At 40.2% G+C, this 19,657-nt stretch overlaps 1 protein-coding gene across 1 annotated transcript in view; it reads left to right on the top strand.

The window, feature by feature from the left end:
• Atp8a2 (ATPase phospholipid transporting 8A2) overlaps nucleotides 1-19,657 on the top strand; it is a 604,547-nt gene that overhangs the window by 476,129 nt on the left and 108,761 nt on the right. The gene's annotated exons all lie outside the window — the stretch shown is intronic.

Below are 19,657 nucleotides of genomic sequence, written 5' to 3'. Positions count from 1 at the left end.
TTTCCCTCCATTTCTATTTTTTTGAATAAATTAAGTAGTATTGGATATAGATCTTCTTTAAATGTCTGATAGAATTCTGCTGTCAATCCATCTTGTCCTGGGCTTTATTAGTCGGGAGATTTTGTATTACTGTTTCAATTTCTTTCTGTGTTGTGGGTCTGTTTAAGCTGTTAATCTCTTCTTGGTTTATTTTTGGTGGTTTTCTTGCCTTTAGATATCTGTCCATTTCTTTTAGGTTTTCAAATTTAGTAGCATATAGGTTTTTAAAGTATTCCCTTATAATGTTCTGTATCTTTTTGGTGTCTGTTGTGATGTTTCCCCTTTCATCTCTGATTTTGTTGATTTGGAGGTGCTCTTTCTCTCTTTTGGTTAACTGGGCTAGCGGTCTGTCAGTCTTGTTTATCTTTTCAAAGAACTAGCTCTTGGATTCGATGAGTCTTTGTATTGTTTTCTTTGTTTCAATTTCATTAATTTCTGCCCTGATTTATGTTTATTCTTCTTGTCTGGTGGATTTGGGGGTCATTTGTTGTTTCTTTTAAGTGTGTTGAGTTGCAATGTTAAGTTATTGATTTGTGTTCTTTCCGATTTTTTGATGTAAGCACTTAGAGCTATACACTTCCGTCTAAGGACAGCTTTCGGTGTGTCCCAGAGGTTTTGTTGTATTGTACTGTCCTTCTCATTTAATTCCAGGAATACTTTTATTTATTTATTTCTTAATTTCTCTTTTGATCCATTCATCATTTAGGAGTTCGTTATTTAATCTCCATGTGTTCGTGTGGTGATTTTGGCTTCTTCTCGTGTTGATTGTAAGCTTTATTGCATTGTGGTCTGATAGAAAGCATGAAATTATTTCAATCTTTTTGTATTTGTTGAGGTTTGTTTTGTGCCCCAGTATATGGTCGATTTTGGAGAAGGTTCCACGGGCTGCTGAGTAGAAAGTATGTCCTTTGGTGCTTGGGTTGAATACTCAGTCGATATCTGTTAAGTCCATTTGATATATGGTATTGTTTAATTCAGATGTCTCTCTGTTAACTCTCTGCCCTGTTGACCTATCTAATGGAGACAGTGGGGTATTGAAGTCCCCTACTATTAATGAGTTGTGGTTAACCTGGGTCATAAAGTCCTTTAGTATTGTTTTTATGAAGTTGGGTGCACCAGAGTTTGGTGAATATATGTTCATGATTGTAATATCTTCTTGATTCATTGTTCCTTTGATCAAAATGAAGTGGCTCTCTTTGTCTCTTCTGATTAGTTTTAGTTTAAAGTCTATTTTGTCAGATATTAGATTTGCTACACCTGCTTTTTTCTTAGTGGCATTTGGTTGGTATATTTTTTCCATCCTTTCAATTTAAGATAGTGTCTGTCCTTGAAAGTGAGATGAGTTTCTTACAAACAACAAAAAGATGGGTTTTGTTTCTTAATCCATTCACCTAGTCTCTGTCTTTTGACTAGGGAGTTTGTAAGTTGATATTTAAAGTTATTAATGAAAGATGTTTATTGAATCCTGTCATTTTTATTTCTGTTCACATTCTTGATATAGCTACACTTTTCCACCATTACACCTTCATTGAATTTCTTTCCACAACCCCTTGCATATAGTCGATCCTTTCTTCAGCTCTTTGTATTGCTTCCCGAACTTTCTGAAGGGCTGATTTTGTGGACATGAATTCCTTCAACCTATTTATGTCATGGAAGATTTTTCTTTCCCCTTCAACTACACAACTGTAATAGACATTTTGGCTGGGTATAGTAATCTGGGTTGGCATCTGTGGTCATTTAAAACTGGGAATAGTTTGGTCTAGGTTCTTCTGGCTTTCATAGTTTGCACTGAAAAGTCAGCTCTAATCCTAATGGTTTTTCCTTTATATGTGACTTGTTACTCTTTCACAGCTTTTAGTATTGTGTCTTTGTTCTGTACACTTAGTGTTTTTACTATGATATGCCATGGAGAGTTTCTTTTCTGGTCCTGTCTGTTTGGTGTTCTATATGCTTCTTGTATTTGTATGGGCATGTCTTTCTTTAATTTTGGTAAATTTTCTTCCACGATTCTGTTGAAGATCTTGTCCATGCCATTATTTTGGGATTCTTCTCCTTCCTGTATGCCTATGATTCTTAAGTTTGCTCTTTTTATGGTGTCACACAATTCCTGCATATTCCATTCTTGTGCTTTCTTAGATTTTTCATAATCTTTGCTTGAGTGGTCTAGTTTGTCTACTTTATCTTCCAGTCTTAACACTCTCTTTTCCATTTCATTCATCCCATTGGTGAGGCTTTCTCCTGTCATTTCTAATTGGCTTACTGAGTGTTTCACTTCCTTCTTCATTTCAGCCTGAGTATTCTTCAATATTTCTAACCTTTTCTGAATTCATTCAGAAGTTTATCCCTATCTTCCTTAAGTTCTTTGATTTCTTTGTATGTTCTTTAAATTCACTGAATTCTTTTATCATGTTTATAATTGTTCTTTTGAGTTCCATGTCCCGCATTATCTTTAGAGGGTTCTCATTGTACTCCTCTAGAGGACTATCGCTATTTGGTAGCGATATGTTATTTTGATTTTTTTCATGTTATTATTTTTCCTGTGTGATTTTGATATGTGCATTTCTTTTGTAGTTTCTGATTCTTGTATGAGACTCAAGCCTTCAAGGTTAGGTCTGCTTCTTTCTGTGAACTTTATGTGTCTTTGTAGTTTACTTTTTGAGCAAGAAAAGCTGGTTCCTCTAAGCTTCTGGTTCTGTCTTTTGATTTTATATTGGAGTGGCCAGATTGCTTTTGTCTTCAGGAGTTCCCACAGAGGCCCAAGTCAGATGAGTATCAGATGCTCTCAGGCTTTCTCCTAAGGTCTGGATCCCTCCAGGAAAGATTTTGGCCTCAGGAATTTGGGGGTCAGACTGGCCTGGGAGCCAGGCCCAGGAAAGATGCTAGTCTAGGGCAGGTGGTGGCCATGCCACCCAGAGATGCAAAGGAAGATGGGAGTGGGAAGTGGCCCCAAGGGCTCGGGGGACTGCATTGAGGAACTGGGTTGTTCTGGATGCAAAGGATCAGGAAGAGGAAAGGTCAGCCCTGGTGTCCAGGAAAGAGGCTGGCAGGTCCTGCAGGCCCAGGGAAGTAGAGGGAGGTGAGGGTAGGGCCAGGCCCAGAGTGCTCCTGGGGACCTGAGAAGGAACTGGGTTGGTCTGGATGCAAAGGACCAGGAAGCAGTGGTGGTTCCCCCGGTATCTGGGGCTCCAAGACAAGGAATGGGACAGGACCCAGGCTAGGAGGAGAGACAGGTGGTGGAGATGGGAGGGTGAATGAATGAGGCTGGGAAATTCAAGGCCTGTGGGTCGCAGAGAGGCCTGTGGGTGGTGCAGGCCCAGGGAAGCAGGAAATTGTGATTTTTAAGAAAATATTAAATCAACTACAAAGAACAGAAAATGGAGTTTAATTCTCAACTTTCCATTGTTATGTCCAGGGGCCCAGAAGCAGAAGGCCAGTTTTGGAGAGGAGCAGATAGACATGCTCTAAACTGACCTTGATAGTGAAGAAAGTGCTTAGAGGGCTGGGGTTTCAATGTTAGATTTTATTTCACTCACTCTGGAGTTTCTTACCTAAGCTGATAAAGCCATGGAGGCTTCTTCTGGCCTTTTGGCCAGGAATATGTCTCCAAACAGGATATGGTGATTACTTGTAAATGAGCATTGCTCTGGACAACCATCTCAAAGGAATGTTGCAAGATGATTTGAATGAAAACAGTGAATATACCGCATATAAATACTGGTTGTTCTGCCAAATCCATAATGCCCAAGTAAAGATAATTCATAGTAATTTAGTTATATTAACCTACATTTGAGATCTGTGGAGGAACTAGCCCATTAGCTATAGAAAAGGATAACAAGAACAGTTTTGGTAATCAATTGGACTAAGACTGTGGGATTTAAAAGGGACTGTGGAAGAACTTCACCCACCAAACAAGAAAGGAACAAAGATTGCTCAAGAGGTCTGTGGGAAACCCTTCCCTTACCATCACCTCTGCATTCCAGTCATAGCCTTTTGTAGAGTGAAGAACAGTGTGTGTGTGTACGCATTTGTGTATGCACACATGCATGCATATGTGGTTTTTTAACTCCCATAATACAGTCAGTTATAGCTCCCTGACCCTACCCAAAGCCTCAGGGAACCCTGGGCATTTTTTGTACAAGCAGATTGGGTTGTTTGTCTAAATGACTAATATTTTTGAGTTAAACCATCTAGTTTCTAGAAAGTATCATATGTAGTGGACAAAAAAATCATTAATGCCATATCTCAGATGTTCATACTTTGGGTGATGTGTGTTTCAACTGATCAGTTCTATCCATTCAACTGGAACTTTTTTTAAAATTTTGATCTTTTTGAGACAGGGTCTCCCTGTAGCCCCAGCTGCATGGAACTCCTTACATTGACCAGACTGGCCTCAATCTCACAGAGATTCTTCCACCTCTGCCTCTGTTTCTGCCTCCCAAGTGATGGGATTAAAAGCATATTCTACTGTGTCCATCCCATCTGGAATTCTTGATCTCATTATAGCAGAAACCTCAGTTTTTATTTTTCTCAATGTATATTTTTTGAATTTTATGCATTTCACTTAATACATCTGTTTTTGAAACAAGATAACACAATTTTATTTTCCAACAGGGAATTTTTCTACTGTTTCATTCAGTATTTTCTTCAGATAATACAGGAGTTTTAGAACTGGATCACTTGGCCCTGTCTCTTCTTGCCTCCTCCTAGTTCAAAATGCTTGCACCTCTTGGTGGCCAGCATCCTCTTGGACCTGCAGTTGGACTCAACACACTCAAGCCTCAACACAATCTTCTTTGTGGTTTTGGTCTTCTTTCAGAAAATCGGCTTTGTCTGCCCACCATAGCCATTCTGGTTCCGATCATAGTGGCATTTTCCCTGAGCATACAGCCAATCCTTGCCCTTCTTACACTGGGTCACTCTGTGAGGCTGATGCTTGCCACACTTCTTACAGAAAGTCCTTTGGGTTTTTAGGTACATTGACCACCTTTGCAGTAGAAGTATCTTACATGATGAAATAAGAGACCCGGAATCTAGGATCACAGCCTCAGGCAGCCCCTGCCAAACAGGAAAGACCATATAACACATCTTAATCATATCTAAACCCTCTCCCCTATCACCACCCCATATAGCCCCCCACTGGATTTCATGCATTCTGTCATACATGTCAAGGCCTATTGAGTCAAGTTTGTGTACCCAGATAGATGTCCCTTGGTGTGAGTGTGAGTTCATCTACTGGAGTCTAGTCAGCCTATCTAGAATCACTCCCCCAAAGAACATCAACTCTCCTTCACTCAGCAGTAATCAGCTGATAGTAGTTCTTCAGCTAAAGTCATGGCTTCCTGCCCATTTCCCCAGTTCTATGCTGGGTTTTTGTCTGGTTGAGTTGTGCATGCTCTCACCATTGCTGCAAGTTCATATGAGCAAGTTCCCAGAGGCCTGGAAAACTCATGTACCAACCCTGGCTCTTATAATCTTTCCATCCCCTGAATGGTACCTGAGCTGTGGGTAGGTGTGGTTTAATGTAGAAGTCTTATTCAGGGACACACACTCTTGAAACCTCTTATTCTATACACTTTGGCCAGTCGTGGCCTTCTGTGTGCATTGCCCTCTGTTGCATGAAGAAGAGAAACATCAATTTTTAAAATGTATCCAGTAGTCCCTCTGCACAAATGTGTGCAGGCATTTTGTATGATGTTGAAAAATAGCTCCTCTCCCTTCATTTACTCCTGAATGTGGATCTCCTCAACTAGGTCTTCACCCTTTATTGTCCCTCCACTTTGAACCTTCTCTTTCTAGTGACCCCAGTTCCCTGTGCCAAGCCCAGACCTTCTCCTGAACCTCAGGCTTATGCTTACTAAATGAATTTTCAACTTTTGCAAAAGGTCATTTCCTCCTAATGTCTAAAGTTATCAGGTCCTTGAACAATAAATCAAAGCTTACCTAACTTCAGGGCTGGAGAGATGGCTCTCCAGTTAAGAACACTTGCTGCTCTTACAGGGGACTTGGGTTAGGTGACCAGCACCCACAAGGCTAGGAAACTAAGAACCCACACCCTCCTTGGGCCTCCGCAGGCATTGCACTTATGTTTACACTTAAACATTTACAAAGTGAAATACTCCTACAGATAATTTTTTTTGTTAAATTAACTTCATGCATCCCAGCACACACGTATACATATGGGGTAAAGGACAAAGTCAGACACTGTCTTGGTTTCCCATTACTCCTTAGCTTCTTTTGAGTTGGCAGCCCTTAGTATGGCTGTTTTAACCCTCTGTTGCCTTGTCTTTTCTTTCTTTGGGACTTCCTATCTCCTTTGGCAGTAACCTGCTTGCTGGCCACCCTTCCTCTTCCTTCCCTTCAGGGAAGTCCTCCCTTCAGTTAGTATCCAGACTCCCTGGCTCGCCACCAACCTCACCCCTCCATGTGGGGGTACCCTAAGTCTCTTCTCAATCTCCATGGTCCTGTTGGAACCTAAATCATTCCAGTTGACCACCTATCTGTCAGAGCTTCACTGAAAGTATAAGTCAGTCAAGGTTCATTTATGATGGTCCCAAGACTGCTGGCCTCTCATACTCTTTCTTTCACATTGCTTTTGTCACTCACTCTGGGAGGCAGATTTTGTCTTTGAGCACTGAATTTGTTCTCTCTTACTACCAGCCTCTTCCTCAGAAATCTGAGCCCTCAGCCTCTCACCTTGCTTCACATGTTACGCAGATTCTCAATGCTGTCCACCTTGATGGTCATAATGTCCTGTATGTACACACTCACCTCATCCCTGTTCCATGGAACCACTCAGCTTCTGATGTACCATTCATCTTGAGTTTCTCTTCTTTGGTGTCCATTACCCACAGATAAGTGTTGTCCAAAAATATTAAATGGAAAATTCCAGAAATAGCAATTCATAAGTTATTCATTCTGACTAGTGTGTTGAAATTCTGTTCTGTCCCAACTGGGACCTGAATCATCCCTTTGTCTGGCGTGTCCACCCTGTATATACTACTTGCTCATTAGTCACATCATAGCTGTCTCCACTATCAGCACTACTGTAGGAATGTTGTAGTGCTTGTGTTCAAGTAACTTCTATTTTGCTTAGTAGTGGGCTTGAAGCACAAGAATAGTAATACACAGGAGGCCCCAGGGCAAAAGTATGGAGGGACAAATCAACTCTGGTTCTTTGTAGCAACCCTGCAGGATGTATGGGCGAGGGGGTGGGATATGTTTGTGTGTGTAGGGTTTCTGACATCCACTGGGTGTCTTGGAGTATGTCTTCTGTGAATATAAGGGGACTGCTGTCATTTGCTTATTTATTTGGTCTGTTTTCTACACACATAAGATTTACAAGCTCATGAAGCTGCAATTTTTGCCTGTTTTACTGTTGAGCCTTCAATTTATAATTATAGGAATAAAATACTTTCAAAATAAATGAATGAGACTCATCTAGAGAATATTTTCAAAGCATTGTGCTAATTCTACCTCAGACCTATGGGGAACTTTGGAGCCTCATGATGGCAACTCACCTGCCTGCCCCTCTTTGCCACCTGGAGGAGTGTTTGTCCTTCGCTAATGTACTGTATTGTTTCCTGCCCTCTTCAGCACTAATACATGCCATTTCCAGCCTATTCCTCCCCACTCCATTGCTCATGGATAAAGCCTTGATTCAAATGTCAAGATTTAAGTATAGTGTTGTCTTACACCTTTTCCCCCACATCCTCTCCTATAATTAGTGGTCACTTCCAAAGCACATTGTCTATCCCATCATATCATATTCCATTATAATCCTCCATTCTCACATCTGCTCCTTATTACACTCTAACCCTAAAGGAAGAACACTCCACCATTCCATCTGCAACATCTAGCACATTATTAATATGATCCACTCTCCCAGCATTCTCTGCTGTGTTTATTCTAGCACCAGACTGCATTGCTTGCTGAACATGGAATGTGCTGACCTTACCTTCAGTGTCACAGGTTTCAGACACCTCTCTTCCCTTTAACAATGGGTCATTCCAAGTTTCCCTCTTCTTGGGCTAAAGTTGTCTCAGTGGTAGATCCCTTGTCTGTGGCACATATGAGGTCCCAGGTTTCTAAAAAATAACTGTATGTATTTGGGGGATATGATGTCATGTTTCAGGACAGGGTAATTAGCATATCCTTCCCTTTGAACATGTCTTTTCCACATAGTGAGAACATCAAATTTTTCTAGGTCTTTTAAATTTACCAATTTTTGTTGTTGTTAATTGTAGTTATCCTCCTGTGCAATAGAACACCAGAAATTATTCTTCCTACCTAACATTATATCTGTGAACCAGCCTGGCTCTCCCCATACTTCTCTCCAGCCTCTGTTAACCACCATTCAACTTACACTTTCTGTGAGATCAACTTTTTAGGTTTTACATTTGAGAAAGATCATGCAGTATTTGTCTTTCTGTGTCTGGCTTATTTCACTTAACATGGTGCATGTTATCACACATGATAAGATTTCATTCTTTGTTTATGACTGAATGATGTTCTAGTATGTAGACCAATTAGTGGGTTTCTGGGTGACAGAGGTCTTGTACCTTAATCTCTAGCTTTTCTCAGAGTTTATTGACTTAGTTAGCCACTTAACAATCCTCTCAGGGGTATCTACAGTGAGGACTTATTGATCTCTGAGGGGGTCACTCAATCTTTAAACTTTAAAATAACTATTTCCTAGAGACAAACCATTAAAAAACTTGCTTAATTAGTAGATCTATTGAGAATTCTTTTTTGTTAGACTTTGTTCATGCTTCCTCCTCCCAATTCTGTCTTTTTTGCATGTATCTTTGTTTTAGATTTATTTGTGTGTTTGTGTGTTGTGTTGTGTTGTGTTGTATGTGTATAAGCACCTGGGTTTGGGTGCCTACAGAGACCAGAAGAGAAAAAAAAGACTGTTAGTTTCCTTGGAGCTGGCTGTAGCTACCCGACATGGTACTAGGGATGCAACTCAGGTCTCCTGCCAAGAACAACAGGACTCTTGACCACTGAACCATCTCTCCAACCTCCTCCCCTTTTATGTCTTAACTTTGTCTTCCCCAGGGCTAGACCCCTGTGCTGTGTAAACACTATTCTACACTCCAGAATAAACACAGTGGAATATAGATGTAAGAGTTTTCTAGGGCCTGGCCTGTAGCTCAGTGATAGAGTAACTGCCTTGGATGCATAAGGACCTAGGTTTTCAAAATTATCTTCTCATTCTCGCTGCTCCAGGGCTCGTATCTACTCTGATTGGCTAGTTAGACCCTCCCCATGCTGTCCCCATCCCCACCTTGAGCCTAGGCTCCCTCCTGCTTGGCCCTCCTGAGACCTCTGGACTAGCTTGACAAATAGACCTCTTATCAAAGAAGCTTCTTTTCACACCAAGGGACATTAGGAGACACAGATTTGACTTGATAGGCCTTAACATATGACAAAAGACTATTAGAGAGTTCTACAACTGGTCAAATGCAGAGAATGTCTATGAAATGCCCAGCCCTTAGTGACACATCTACAATGCAATTTCTGCACCTAAGACTCAGGGAACATAGCAGAACTTGGGGCAGAGAGAATATTAATGCATCTCTCAAATCTCACCAGCAAAGCTTCCTCATGCAATAGAGGACAATTAACACAGAAGCCCACAACTGGCCAAATGTAGAGAATAAGAGACTGCAGTGTGTGTTCCTGGATAGGACTCCTGTATTAAACCTCACATACCTAGGACTCAGGGATCATTGATGAAGAGGGGGTGGAAAGACTGTAAGTGCTAGGGGTGGTGAATGACCACAAGGAAATAGAGTCTTCCTGGTGCCTGGAAATTTGTTCATATGAACTCACAGCAATGGTGACAGCATGCACAAGACCCAGGCAAACTCATACCAGACAAAAAGCCCAGCATAGAATTGGGGAAATGAGTAAGAAGCCCCAACCTTTGCTGAGGGACTATGGCAACTGATCACTGCTGGATGAGGGAGAGCTGGCCTTCTTTTTTTTATATATTTTATTTATTATTTTTATTTGATGTGTATGAGTATACTGCCTGCATGCATGTAAGTGTACTCATATCATGAAATGCCCAGGAAGTCAAAAGAGGGTGTCGGACCCCCCCCCGGAACTAGAGTTACAGACAGTTGTCAGCTACCATGTGGGTGCTGGGAATCGAACCCGGGTCCTCTGCAAGAGCAGCCAGTGCTCTTAACTGCTGAGCCATCTCTCCAGCCCTGAGTTGGCATTCTTTAAGGGAGTGACACACTAGATAGGTTGACCAGGCTCCAGTGTATGGATTCACACCAAGGGACATTAGGAGACACAGATTTGACTTGATAGGCCTTAACATATATGACAAAATGCATGAAATCTGGTGGAGGGGAGGTTATGGGAGGGTGTAGATGGGGGAGGGGTCTAAATATGATCAAGAAATACTGTATGAAATGCACAAAAGTTCTATAAAAACTAAAAAGACAAAACAAAATAATAAATAAAATGATCTTCTAAAGCATGAATTAACATATTGCTCTATAAGATTAATTTTAATTTGGGAGGCGGGCAGGGGAAGTGGGTCCTGGAGGTTGAAGCCATCATCTCTAGCATATTAAGTACTCTGTCTCTGTCCCTTACATTGCAGAAGGATCTTGAAGATTCTTTTCAGTAATTAAACTGTCTTATTACATTGCCTTTTCATTTTAAATCTGATTTTTCTGTGTTGGACAGATTTTGTTCAGGTAGAAATTCAGTGATGACAAATGAACTCTGTGTCTAGATTCCCCCCTCAGATGATCACAATTAAAATAGCTAATAGCTGCACCTTCCTGTGAGACAGACCTGAGAAATCTGACTACAGGTAGCCTTTCAGCACCAATGGCTGGCTACAGGGACATACTATTCCTGTGTCTGTTACAGCAGATTTTCAACACAACAGTTTCTGTAGTTGCTCTAAGTCAACAGTCACTGTGATAACAGAATGTACAGCTCTTTTCTGAGCACTTGAGGCCTGTGATCACAGTGACATAGGTGTGTTGAACAATTTCTTCACCCACTGAGCGTTACTAGGAATTCAGATGGGCCCAGTCAGTCGGACTCTGCTCTGAGACACTTTCATCTTTGCAACTTGTCCTTCATGAAAAGGCTGAAGCAAGGCTGTCCTCCCTCCCTGGAATACACAGGGGTGTCCTTCAGACCTGGCCCTCTCTGGGTGTCTTGTAACAGCATTCCACAGCAGCTGTTCCATTTTAAGGCTCAATGCACTTGACAAATTCCAGATGCCCCATGGCTGCTGCAGTTGTTGGACGACTGGTGACTCTAGGCCTCACTTGGTTCCCGCCTCAAGGGAGCTGAGCCAAAACTGACATGACTTACTACTATCCAGGCAGCAAGTTCCAAACAGAGAAAACATTTAAATACCAACTGCTGCTGCCTTCAAAAGAAATGACTTCAGAGGGGAGACTCTCACATGCAGCATTTTTAGTTCCCTCTTGGGGAAAGTGGGGACCCAATGATGTTAAATAATTATGGTCTGTGATCCTTAATTTTTAAATGACAAGTCTGTGAAGTAGAAAGTATCCTTGGGATGAAAATAGGAGTAAATGGTGTTAAGGAGTAGGAGAAACTAAATAATTTATGTGTGGTTTTAAATTGAGTCATGGTGCTAAAGTTTTAGTCTTTTCTTCCTCTTCTGAATTACATTGAGTACACTGCCAGGGAGAGCAGTAGCTGGAAGTAACTGTGATATAGTTGGCACCCTTTCTTCAATTTTTAGATTGCATGTCATGTACCTTGAACTTTGAGGGCTCTTATTTACTAGTAATGTACATACACTATTTATTTACACCAGTTATAGCCTAGCTATGTATGAAAGGTTCTACAAATATAGCTGTTGATTGATTTTTCTTATAATTATCCTTTGTAAGTAATATATATTAAATATATGTATATATATTACTGTAATAAATCATTCCAAGGTAATAGTTTCAGAAGCTTAATGACATGCATTGCCAAAATAATGTTATCTGGTAAAATAAAATAATTACGATTAATATTATCCATGTCATAGTTTACCTTATATTAATTTTTAATCATCGTAGGCATTTTTAAGTGTTTAGTTCAGTGGGGTTAATACATTCATCATGTTACATAACCATGCCACCATATACTTACTCTCTGTCTCAATGAATTTATCTAGTCTAGATGCCACATATAAATCAGATTATACAGTGTCTTTCTTTGTGCCTGGCTTATTTCACTGAGCATTATATTTTCTAGGCTCATCCTATAGCATGTATCAGAACTTCACTTCTTAAAACTAAATGATCCCCCCTCAGATATGCACCCCATCTTCTTCATGCATTTGTCTATTGATAGACATTTGTGTTTCTCTTTGACCCTTGTGAATCATGCTGCTGTGAACAGTGGTGTTTAAATGTAGATTTGTTGTAAATGTTCTCTATCTCTTATGACAGTGGTGCAGTATAGTACAGGCCTTTTTGTGGCTTTCCACTGGAATAATACAATAAGCCTTCTGTCTGAAGTTCTAGGTCGACTCCTTAGGGAATTCTCTAAATCGTCATACCTCATTATACGCCCATTCACAGCACCTAGAAATGATTCAGTAAATGTAAAGAGATTAATTACCCCCTCTTTAGATAAGGTTGGGAGATTTGTGAGAGAGTTGTGCCCCTGTGGTGTTTTGTTTGTGAATGAAGAAAAGACTGCAGGCCCCTGTCAGTCATAAATTTTCCTGTGGCTTCAGCCACTTAGGGTATTGGGCCCAGGATTTGGTGCTCTCCACCAAATGGACCCAGAACTTATGCATTGTGGTTTCAGAAGGTTCCATGCAGAACTGAGGTCTTGTTGAAATGACTGTTGCGTCTATCTCTAGCCCCATGTGTGAGCCTGGCTGGGGTCAGGTAGGAAGCAGGAGATGGAAAACAACAAATTCTACATTTTTTTTCTTAATTTTTGTATTTGAATATTTAACTTGCTTATATCCCTGTTGGGATCTGATTAGCATTTATGTTTTTGTTTTCCAGTTAGGAAAACATACTGTTTTGCTCAGAGGATTAAATGAAGATGGTGGTCCCTGATCCATTTCATCAAATATGAATACATTAATAACAATTGAGCTTATAATAAAGAATTGTGACCTTTCAACCAATCTGGGCTGTCTGCTGCATGTCACAGTCTACCTTTTTAGAGAAGTGCTAATTCATGTTAAGTCCGCCTGAGAGATTTGTTTAATGAGCAGATTAAATGGATGATTATCCCTCTGTTAATTTTTTTTCTTAAAGGAATGGCTTCTTGTGATGGCCCTCTGTTATTTGGCACAAGAACACAGAGGGTCCTTTTAAAATTACCCCTGCAGGGTCATCAGGACCCAAGCTGTTTGCTTCATTAAACTGGGGTGGCTTCTTCAGAGCCACCCCTCCCATCCACCCTGACACAATTGTATCTAAATTAGCATCTGACTGACCCCCCTTTCTCTTCTCTTTTCAAGCCCCTGCTGACAGGGATTGGCAAAAGATGTTAATTGGTTGGGCCTGGCTCTGAACAATAGACTTGCCAAGTTGACAAAGGGACTAATGTTTCTTTCAATATACATCCAGATTCACATAAGTACCTCTTTTAATTACCAGGAATTATTGTAATGCCTGGTCAATGGAATAATTGACCCTCAACAGCTAGGAGCTTATTCCATAATAAATAATGGCACAGACCTAGTCAGTGGAGCTGGTAGGAGAATGATTTGCAGAGACTAAAAAGCGATTTTCTCAGCCAGTGTTCTGTGATGTACCAAGGCTGCCCAGTGGGAGTCCAAGAGAGGGGACTAATTTGCACTGGACTGGGAGCAGCTAAACTAACCTCAGAACATAAAGGAGCTGCTGGTGAGATGGTAGTGGGGAAGGTCTGAGTGAGCTGTGTGGTCAGCTACAGGGTGTGAGCCAAGGGTAGAGCTCAGATAGACTGTTTGCTTCCACCTGGGAAAAAGCAGGCCTCTTCTAGCCACGCCTGGCCTCCCTGCTTTCTGAAAGATACTTTTCTATTTCAAGTGTCAAACATAGCTTCAGCTAACCCATGGTGTCACCCATCACTATTTGTCTGTAAATAATACAGTTTAGTACTGTGGCTTTTGGAGAATTTGTTTTAAAAAGTATGATGGTGCATGCCTTTAATCCCAGCACTCAGGAGACAAGAGTCAGGCAGATATCTGTGAGATCAAGGCCAGCCTGGTCTACAAGCAAGTTCTAGGCCAGCTCGTACAGAACTGCAGGGGGACCTTGTCTCAGAAAAACAAAGGCAACAACAAAAAGTTGTAACTATGGAGGGGTTCAGGGTATAGCTCAATAAAATATTTCTTTTTATTTATTTATTTTTATGGGGCTTTTGACTACTCTAACACTCCCTCCTCTGAATAGGTAACCCTAAACTCTTTTAAGGATTAGATACAAGGTCCTAAATACTTTTGACATTTTTGGTCTTTGGAACAGAGTATGTTGCTAAGAGGCCCAGGACATTTTGGGTTTTAGCCAAGAAACTGGCTACTTTTCTTTGGGGTCTTTTCACCCTAACTGCCTAGCCAATTCCTACCTCCTATTCTTATCACGCCAACCCTGCAGAGGTTACCAAATTGCCAATAGGGAATTGGGACGCAGACCACTCTGGCTTCTTCCATGCTGAACAGGGACACAGGGTGAGGCAGTTGGAGTACCCCCTCAGTAGGTCTATCTAGAAGACTCCCAAATTGCATAACTCTTATCTCAAGGAGGAAAAGAAAGTCTAGACAGGGAACTAGACAAAAGTCAGAACAGGGCAATTTTCAAATGTTAATATGAGAGTCCATTGGAATTTCTTGACAAGGGCTTCCAAAAGCATCCCTCTATTGGGTTCCTCCTCATTTTTCTTTCGTCTGCCAAGGCTGGACTCTAGAGTGATGGATTCAGGATTTGCTTTCAGGTATTTTGATAGCTGTTGGACTGGTTAGAATCAGTGTCAGTTCCCACTCAAAGGCTTCTAGATAGGGGGAGAAAACAAATTTATCCATCATTTTAGAACAATAGCTGGTTGTCTCCCTTAGCTACAGGTGGGCAGTACAGTATTGGAGACCAAGATTTGAAATCTTATGTCTGAACAGCACTTTCTGGTTAGCAACAAAATCATCAATGAAAAATAATTGTCTAACTTAAAAAATATATATTTTACTTGTTATTTTTACTTTATGCGTATAAGTGTATTGCCTGCATGTATGTGAGTGCACCCATGTCATTCAGTGCCTCGGAGGTCAGAAGAGGGCTTCAGATTCCCCTGGAACTGGAGTTAAGCATGGTTTTTAGCCGCCATGTGGGTGCTGGGAATCAAACCTGGGTCCTCTGCAAGAGCAGTCAGTGCTCTTAACAGCTGAGCCATCTCTCCAACCCCTAAATAACTTTTTATATAGACTTAAGCCTAATGTCTGGGAAGTGTCCTTGAACTCAAAGAAATATACTGATGACTTTATTCTCCAATTATACTTTCCTGAATAGTGTTTAAGACCATACAGTTGGCCCAAATAAATCAATTTATTTTTACGCTTAAGGTCATTTGAGGGTCTGTTCCTCAGGGGTCACACGTGTTTCAGAGGAGCTCCTGGCTCTTTTCTTTTACCAGTTCTATCTATGTGAAGATAAGTCAAAGGTCCTGCTTGACCTTGTCTGGCTTCACTTGGAAGCATGGATGAGATGTTTCCTCTGAGTTGACCCTCCTCTTTGTAGACTGGACACTGGTTCAAGTCCATCTCGTGGGTCTCCATGTCCTCCCTGAACAACAGGACAGAAGACTCACCACTGTTAAAGGACATTTCGAGAGATGTTCCATAGTCCCCTGGAACTTAGTCAACCTTGGAGGGCAAGGGGCAAAAACTGTCCTTTAAGTCCCTCTGACCACATTAGTATAGGCCTCAAACTATGGCTGTTAAACATACAATAAGGTTAGTTCCACCAGTCTGGTACTTTTAATTATGTGCTATGTAGATAAGGCTTAGGTATAAAAACAAATATTCTCAGATAAACCTTGATTAGATATATATTTTGTTCCTTAAACTAGTTGACTAAAGTATGACCATAGAAATTTTAAGATTATGTGAATATTATTTTTGTCTTATCCTTTGTGTATCATAACAAACCTAAACAGACCTTCATCACTTGCTTAGGCTTTCTCATTTTTTCTATTTTGGAAAATACTTCCATCCCCATATCCTCTTAACATCTTTTACATCCTCATTTTCTTTTTAAAAAAAAAATAATTATGAGATATAATAGCATTAACAAATAAATTTCCCACCTGTTGTGAGACTTCTTTTCCTGGGATTGCTAAGCAATGCTTATTCCCTTTTAAGGTTCTAGTATCAAGCCAATGTTTGATGAAAGTTTTACTGGGGAACTAATGAATTTATTGAGCTTACTTACCAGGTAACTGAGGGGTTGCTGAGGTGTATGTATGACCTCAGGGTATGCACACTGGAAAGCCTTTACCCAGCATGGGTCATGCCTTCTCTTCCTAGCCTTCCCCAGATTATATATTTAGCCCTCCCCAAATCCAGGAGGCCATGTGTGATAGGGTCAAATTAAATTCAGTTGGCTGGGAAGAGTGGTTGGATAATCTGGTGAGGGTCCAGTGACCCTGCTTGGCCCTCCTTTAATGAATGAGCACAAGCATCAAAAAGCCCAATTGTGAAGATGTTTAGCAATCAGACTCAGCTGAAATCGTGATGATCTTAGTTATTTCATGCAGAAGGGACTGCTGTATAGCATCATCTTATTAAAAGGACCTGGAATTTAAAAGGATTTTCTGCTGGGATCCACATATGAGGGAGAGCATACGTTGTTTGTTTTTCTGAGTCTGTGTTACTTCACTTAGTATAACAGTTTCTAGATCCATCCATTTGCCTGCAAATTTCATTATTTCATCTTTCTTTACTGCTGAATAGAACTCCATTGTGTAAATATACCACATTTTTGTTAACCACTCATCAGTTGAGGGGTACTTAGGTTGTTTCCATATCTTAGCTATTGTGAAAAAGAGCAGCAACAAACATGATTGCACAATTGTCTCTACAATAAGATGAGTCCTTTGGGTATATGCCAAGCAGTGGTATAACTGAGTCATATGATAGGTTCATTTTTGGTTTTTCGAGAGTTCTCTACACTGTTTTCTATAGAGGTTGCATGAATTTGCATACTAGGAACAGTGAATGAGCATTCCCCTTTCTCCACATCCTTGCCAGCATTTGGTATCATTTGTTCTCTTGATCCTAGCCAGTCTGATTGGGGTAAGGTGATACCTAAGAGTGGTTTTAATTTGCATTTCACTAATTACTAACGATGTTGAAAACTTTTTGAGCTATTTTTTAGCCATCTTTATTTCTTCCTTTGAGAACTCTCTGTTTAGATCTTTATCCCATCTTTACATTGGGTCATTTGGTTTCTCCATTCTTTGGTTTTTGAGTTCTTTATGTATTCTGGATGTTAAACCTCTGTCAGATGTGTCACTGGTGAAAATTTTTCCCCATTCTGTGGGTTTTCTCTTCGCCTTTTTGATTGTTTCTTTTCCTGTACAGAAGCTTTTTAGTTTAATGAGGTCCCACTTATTGATTGCTGAATTAAATTCCTGAGCAACTTCTGTCTGATTTAGAAAATCCTTTCCTACACCTATATCTTGTAAGTTACTGCCAATACTTTCTTCTAATAGTTTTAGGGTTTCCAGTTTCACATTGAGGACTTTGATCCATTTGGAATTGACTTTTGGGCAAGGTGAAAGATAAGGATCTAGTTTCATTCTTCTACAGGTGGAGATCCAGTTTGCCAGCACCATTTGTTGAAGATGCTGTCTTTCCTCCATTGTGTGTTCTTGGCACCTTTGTCAAATATCAGGTGGGAAATTGTGTATACTCAGGTTTGGATCTTCAATGATGTTCCATTAGTTTAAGTGTCTATTTTCGTGCCAGTACCATGCTATTTTTATGAGTACACCTCTGTAGTATGCTTTGAGTCTGGTATAGTAATCCCCCTAGCATTGCTCTTTGTGTTCAGGGTTGTTTTGGCTATCCAGGGTCTGTTGTGCTTCCATATGAATTTAAGGATGTTTTTTTCTAATTCTGTGAGGTATGTCATGGGGATTTTGATTGGGATTGCATTGAATCTATATATTGCTTTTGGTAGGATGGTCATTTTCACAATGTTATTTCTTCCAATCCATGAGCATGGGAGGTCCTTCCATCTCCTGGTGTCTTCCTCAATCTCTTTAATGATTTAAAATTTTCATTGTAGAGATCTTTGGTGTCTTTGGTCAGATTTATTCCAAGATATTTTCTTTGCATCAATTGTGAATGGAAGCATTTCCCTGTATTCTTTCTCCAGTTGCTTGTTATTGGTATATAGAAAGGCTACTGATTTTTGTAGATTGACTTTATAATCTGCCACTATACTGAAAGTGTTGATCAGTTCTAGGAGTTTTCTGGTGGAACTTTGGGAATCTCTCTTAGGTATAGTATCATATCATCTGCAAAAAGTGATAGTTTGACCTCTTCTTTTCCAATTAGTACTCCTTTAATTTCCTTCTCCTGTCTTAATGCTCTAGTAAGAGTTTCAAGCACAATGTTGAAAAGGAGTGTAGATAGTGGACATCCTTGTCTGGTTCCTTATTTTAATGGGAATGCTTCCAGTTTTTCTCCATTTAAAATGATGTTTTCTGTGGGTTTGTTGGATATAACTTTAATTATGTTGAGGTATTTCCCTCCATTCCAATTCCCTCTAGGACTTTGAACATAAATTCGTTCTGAATTTTGTCAAAAGCCTTTTCTGCATCTATTGAGATAACAATGTTGTTTTTGTCTTCGAGTCCATTTATATGATCTATGATGTTTATTGACTTGCATATACTGAACCATCCCTGCATCTCTGGGATAAAGCTGACTTGATCATGAAGAATGATCTTTGCGATGTGTGTCTGTATGCAGTTTGCAAGTATTTTGTTGAGAATTTTCATATCTATGTTCATTAAGGATACGGCCTATAATTTTCTTTTTTGGTTGCGTCTTTACCGAGTTTGGGTATTAGAGTGATGCTGGCTTCAGAGAAGGCATTTGGGAGTTCTCCCTCTTTTTCTATCTTTTTGAATAATTTAAGTAGTATTGGTTGGAGGTCTTCTTTAAATGTCTGGTAGAATTCTGCTGTAAATCCATCTGGGCCTGGGCTTTTTTTTTTGTTGGGACACTTTGTATGGTACTATTTCAATTTCCTCATATCTTATGGGTCTGTTTAAACTGTTGATCTCTTCTAGGTTTAACTTTGTTGATACCCATGATTTTAGATATCCATCTAATTCTTTTAGATTTTCAAATTTGGTAGTGTATAAGTTTTTAAAATATTCCCTTATAATGGTCTGGATCTTTTGGGTGTCTGTTGTGATGTTTCCCCTTTCACCTCTGATTTTGTTGATTCGGAGATGCTCTTTCTTTCTTTTGGTTAACTGGGCTAGTGGTCTGTCAATCTTGTTTATCTTTTCAAAGAACCAGCTCTTGGATTCGAGACACACAGATGCACACACACACACACACACACACACACACACACACACAACACACACACACACACAC

The sequence above is a fragment of the Nannospalax galili genome, unplaced genomic scaffold (assembly GCF_000622305.1).
Source record: "Nannospalax galili isolate Female #2095 unplaced genomic scaffold, S.galili_v1.0 scaffold488, whole genome shotgun sequence".
Classification (NCBI taxonomy): Eukaryota; Metazoa; Chordata; class Mammalia; order Rodentia; family Spalacidae; genus Nannospalax; species Nannospalax galili.
The sequence above is the reverse complement of the archived record's forward strand: the minus strand, read 5'-3'. Positions and strand labels throughout refer to the sequence as shown.